Here is a 6,489-nt window from a genome sequence, read left to right as displayed (position 1 = left end):
CACCCAATACACTCTAATATGTCCAAAAATCATATTTTGGTGGTTTCTGAACTTTTGTATTCCGTTGAAAAACTTCACACCCACTTGTGCCAATATTGGCATTAATTGACAAAAGTTCGCGCGCGAATCATGAACTGAGTTCTTGCCACGAACGCACCCAATACTTTCCAATATGTCCAAAAATCATGTTTTTGTGGTTTTTTAACTTTTGCATTCCGGTGAAAAACTTCGCACCCACGTGTCCCAATATTGGAACTAATTGACAAAAGTTGCCGCGCCAATCACGAGTTGAGTTTTTGCCACGAACGCACCCAATACACTCCAATATGTCAAAAAATCATGTTTTTGTGGTTTTTGAACTTTTGCATTCCGGTGAAAAACTTCACACCCACGTGTGCCAATATATGCCAATATTGGCATTAATTGACAAAAGTCGCCGCGCGAATCACGAAGTGAGTTTTTGCCACGAACGCACCCAATACACTCCAATATGTCCAATAGTCATGTTTTGGTGGTTTTTGAACTTTTGCATTCCGGTGAAAAACTTCTCACCCACGAGTGCCAGTATATGCCAATATTGGCATTCATTGACAAAAGTCGCCGCGCGAATCACGAAGTGAGTTCTTGCCACGAACGCACCCAATACACTCCAATATATCAAAAAATCATGTTTTTCTGGTTTTTGAACTTTTGCATTCCGGTGAAAAACTTCGCACCCACGTGTCCCAATATTGGAACTAATTGACAAAAGTCGCCGCGCAAATCACGAGTTGAGTTTTTGCCACGAACGCACCCAATACACTCCAATATGCCAAAAAGTCATGTTTTTGTGGTTTTTGAACTTTTGCATTCCGGTGAAAAACTTCACACCCACGTGTGCCAATATATGCCAATATTGGCATTAATTGACAAAAGTTCGCCGCGCGAATCATGAACTGAGTTCTTGCCACGAACGCACCCAATACTTTCCAATATGTCCAGAAATCATGTTTTTGTGGTTTTTGAACTTTTGCATTCCGGTGAAAAACTTCGCACCCACGTGTCCCAATATTGGAACTAATTGACAAAAGTCGCCGCGCAAATCACGAGTTGAGTTTTTGCCACGAACGCACCCAATACACTCCAATATGTCAAAAAATCATGTTTTTGTGGTTTTTGAACTTTTGCATTCCGGTGAAAAACTTCACAGCCAAGTGTGCCAATATATGCCAATATTGGCATTAATTGACAAAAGTCGCCGCGCGAATCACGAAGTGAGTTTTTGCCACGAACGCACCCAATACACTCCAATATGTCCAAAAATCATGTTTTGGTGGTTTTTGAACTTTTGCATTCCGGTGAAAAACTTCGCACCCACGTGTCCCAATATTGGCATTAATTGACAAAAGTCGCCGCGCGAATCACGAAGTGAGTTCTTGCCACGAACTCACCCAATACACTCCAATATATCAAAAAATCATGTTTTTCTGGTTTTTGAACTTTTGCATTCCGGTGAAAAACTTCGCACCCACGTGTCCCAATATTGGCATTAATTGACAAAAGTCGCCGCGCAAATCACGAGTTGAGTTTTTGCCACGAACGCACCCGATACACTCCAATATGTCAAAAAATCATGTTTTTGTGGTTTCTGAACTTTTGCATTCCGGTGAAAAACTACACACCGACGTGTGCCAATATATGCCAATATTGGCATTAATTGACAAAAGTCGCCGCGCGAATCACGAAGTGAGTTCTTGCCACGAACGCACCCAATACACTCCAATATGTCCAAAAGTCATGTTTTGGTGGTTTTTGAACTTTTGCATTCCGGTGAAAACTTCTCACCCATGTGTGCCAATATATGCCAACATTTGACAAAAGTTCGCCGCGTGAATCACGAAGTGAGTTTTTGCCACGAACGCACCCAATACACTCCAATATATCCAAAACTCATGTTTTTGTGGTTTGTGAACTTTTGCATTCCGGTGAAAAACTTCGCACCCACGTGTCCCAATATTGGCATTAATTGACAAAAGTTCGCCACACGAATCACGATGTGATTTTGTGCCACGAACGCACCCAATACACTCTAATATGTCCAAAAATCATATTTTGGTGGTTTCTGAACTTTTGTATTCCGTTGAAAAACTTCACACCCACTTGTGCCAATATTGGCATTAATTGACAAAAGTTCGCGCGCGAATCATGAACTGAGTTCTTGCCACGAACGCACCCAATACTTTCCAATATGTCCAAAAATCATGTTTTTGTGGTTTTTTAACTTTTGCATTCCGGTGAAAAACTTCGCACCCACGTGTCCCAATATTGGAACTAATTGACAAAAGTTGCCGCGCCAATCACGAGTTGAGTTTTTGCCACGAACGCACCCAATACACTCCAATATGTCAAAAAATCATGTTTTTGTGGTTTTTGAACTTTTGCATTCCGGTGAAAAACTTCACACCCACGTGTGCCAATATATGCCAATATTGGCATTAATTGACAAAAGTCGCCGCGCGAATCACGAAGTGAGTTTTTGCCACGAACGCACCCAATACACTCCAATATGTCCAATAGTCATGTTTTGGTGGTTTTTGAACTTTTGCATTCCGGTGAAAAACTTCTCACCCACGAGTGCCAGTATATGCCAATATTGGCATTCATTGACAAAAGTCGCCGCGCGAATCACGAAGTGAGTTCTTGCCACGAACGCACCCAATACACTCCAATATATCAAAAAATCATGTTTTTCTGGTTTTTGAACTTTTGCATTCCGGTGAAAAACTTCGCACCCACGTGTCCCAATATTGGAACTAATTGACAAAAGTCGCCGCGCAAATCACGAGTTGAGTTTTTGCCACGAACGCACCCAATACACTCCAATATGCCAAAAAGTCATGTTTTTGTGGTTTTTGAACTTTTGCATTCCGGTGAAAAACTTCACACCCACGTGTGCCAATATATGCCAATATTGGCATTAATTGACAAAAGTTCGCCGCGCGAATCATGAACTGAGTTCTTGCCACGAACGCACCCAATACTTTCCAATATGTCCAGAAATCATGTTTTTGTGGTTTTTGAACTTTTGCATTCCGGTGAAAAACTTCGCACCCACGTGTCCCAATATTGGAACTAATTGACAAAAGTCGCCGCGCAAATCACGAGTTGAGTTTTTGCCACGAACGCACCCAATACACTCCAATATGTCCAAAAATCATGTTTTTGTGGTTTTTGAACTTTTGCATTCCGGTGAAAAACTTCACACCCAAGTGTGCCAATATATGCCAATATTGGCATTAATTGACAAAAGTCGCCGCGCGAATCACGAAGTGAGTTTTTGCCACGAACGCACCCAATACACTCCAATATGTCCAAAAATCATGTTTTGCTGGTTTTTGAACTTTTGCATTCCGGTGAAAAACTTCGCACCCACGTGTCCCAATATTGGAACTAATTGACAAAAGTTGCCGCGCAAATCACGAGTTGAGTTTTTGCCACGAACGCACCCAATACACTCCAATATGTCAAAAAATCATGTTTTTGTGGTTTTTGAACTTTTGCATTCCGGTGAAAAACTTCACACCCACGTGTGCCAATATATGCCAATATTGGCATTAATTGACAAAAGTTCGCCGCGCGAATCACGAAGTGAGTTCTTGCCACGAACGCACCCAATACACTCCAATATATCAAAAAATCATGTTTTTCTGGTTTTTGAACTTTTGCATTCCGGTGAAAAACTTCGCACCCACGTGTCCCAATATTGCAACTAATTGACAAAAGTTGCCGCGCCAAATCACGAGTTGAGTTTTTGCCACGAACGCACCCAATACACTCCAATATGTCAAAAAATCATGTTTTTGTGGTTTTTGAACTTTTGCATTCCGGTGAAAAACTTCACACCCACGTGTGCCAATATATGCCAATATTGGCATTAATTGACAAAAGTTTGCCGCGCGAATCATGAACTGACTTCTTGCCACGAACGCACCCAAAACTTTCCAATATGTCCAAAAATCATGTTTTTGTGGTTTTTGAACTTTTGCATTCCGGTGAAAAACTTCGCACCCACGTGTCCCAATATTGGAACTAATTGACAAAAGTCGCCGCGCAAATCACGAGTTGAGTTTTTGCCACGAACGCACCCAATACACTCCAATATGTCAAAAAATCATGTTTTTGTGGTTTTTGAACTTTTGCATTCCGGTGAAAAACTTCACACCCAAGTGTGCCAATATATGCCAATATTGGCATTAATTGACAAAAGTCGCCGCGCGAATCACGAAGTGAGTTTTTGCCACGAACGCACCCAATACACTCCAATATGTCCAAAAATCATGTTTTGCTGGTTTTTGAACTTTTGCATTCCGGTGAAAAACTTCGCACCCACGTGTCCCAATATTGGAACTAATTGACAAAAGTTGCCGCGCAAATCACGAGTTGAGTTTTTGCCACGAACGCACCCAATACACTCCAATATGTCAAAAAATCATGTTTTTGTGGTTTTTGAACTTTTGCATTCCGGTGAAAAACTTCACACCCACGTGTGCCAATATATGCCAATATTGGCATTAATTGACAAAAGTTCGCCGCGCGAATCACGAAGTGAGTTCTTGCCACGAACGCACCCAATACACTCCAATATATCAAAAAATCATGTTTTTCTGGTTTTTGAACTTTTGCATTCCGGTGAAAAACTTCGCACCCACGTGTCCCAATATTGGAACTAATTGACAAAAGTTGCCGCGCAAATCACGAGTTGAGTTTTTGCCACGAACGCACCCAATACACTCCAATATGTCAAAAAATCATGTTTTTGTGGTTTTTGAACTTTTGCATTCCGGTGAAAAACTTCACACCCACGTGTGCCAATATATGCCAATATTGGCATTAATTGACAAAAGTTCGCCGCGCGAATCATGAACTGACTTCTTGCCACGAACGCACCCAAAACTTTCCAATATGTCCAAAAATCATGTTTTTGTGGTTTTTGAACTTTTGCATTCCGGTGAAAAACTTCGCACCCACGTGTCCCAATATTGGAACTAATTGACAAAAGTCGCCGCGCAAATCACGAGTTGAGTTTTTGCCACGAACGCACCCAATACACTCCAATATGTCAAAAAATCATGTTTTTGTGGTTTTTGAACTTTTGCATTCCGGTGAAAAACTTCACACCCAAGTGTGCCAATATATGCCAATATTGGCATTAATTGACAAAAGTCGCCGCGCGAATCACGAAGTGAGTTTTTGCCACGAACGCACCCAATACACTCCAATATGTCCAAAAATCATGTTTTGCTGGTTTTTGAACTTTTGCATTCCGGTGAAAAACTTCGCACCCACGTGTCCCAATATTGGAACTAATTGACAAAAGTTGCCGCGCAAATCACGAGTTGAGTTTTTGCCACGAACGCACCCAATACACTCCAATATGTCAAAAAATCATGTTTTTGTGGTTTTTGAACTTTTGCATTCCGGTGAAAAACTTCACACCCACGTGTGCCAATATATGCCAATATTGGCATTAATTGACAAAAGTTCGCCGCGCGAATCACGAAGTGAGTTCTTGCCACGAACGCACCCAATACACTCCAATATATCAAAAAATCATGTTTTTCTGGTTTTTGAACTTTTGCATTCCGGTGAAAAACTTCGCACCCACGTGTCCCAATATTGGAACTAATTGACAAAAGTTGCCGCGCAAATCACGAGTTGAGTTTTTGCCACGAACGCACCCAATACACTCCAATATGTCAAAAAATCATGTTTTTGTGGTTTTTGAACTTTTGCATTCCGGTGAAAAACTTCACACCCACGTGTGCCAATATATGCCAATATTGGCATTAATTGACAAAAGTTCGCCGCGCGAATCATGAACTGACTTCTTGCCACGAACGCACCCAAAACTTTCCAATATGTCCAAAAATCATGTTTTTGTGGTTTTTGAACTTTTGCATTCCGGTGAAAAACTTCGCACCCACGTGTCCCAATATTGGAACTAATTGACAAAAGTCGCCGCGCAAATCACGAGTTGAGTTTTTGCCACGAACGCACCCAATACACTCCAATATGTCAAAAAATCATGTTTTTGTGGTTTTTGAACTTTTGCATTCCGGTGAAAAACTTCACACCCAAGTGTGCCAATATATGCCAATATTGGCATTAATTGACAAAAGTCGCCGCGCGAATCACGAAGTGAGTTTTTGCCACGAACGCACCCAATACACTCCAATATGTCCAAAAATCATGTTTTGCTGGTTTTTGAACTTTTGCATTCCGGTGAAAAACTTCGCACCCACGTGTCCCAATATTGGAACTAATTGACAAAAGTTGCCGCGCAAATCACGAGTTGAGTTTTTGCCACGAACGCACCCAATACACTCCAATATGTCAAAAAATCATGTTTTTGTGGTTTTTGAACTTTTGCATTCCGGTGAAAAACTTCACACCCACGTGTGCCAATATATGCCAATATTGGCATTAATTGACAAAAGTTCGCCGCGCGAA

Source organism: Oryza glaberrima, chromosome 4 (genome assembly GCF_000147395.1).
Source record: "Oryza glaberrima chromosome 4, OglaRS2, whole genome shotgun sequence".
Classification (NCBI taxonomy): domain Eukaryota; kingdom Viridiplantae; phylum Streptophyta; class Magnoliopsida; order Poales; family Poaceae; genus Oryza; species Oryza glaberrima.
This window is presented reverse-complemented; position numbering follows the sequence as displayed.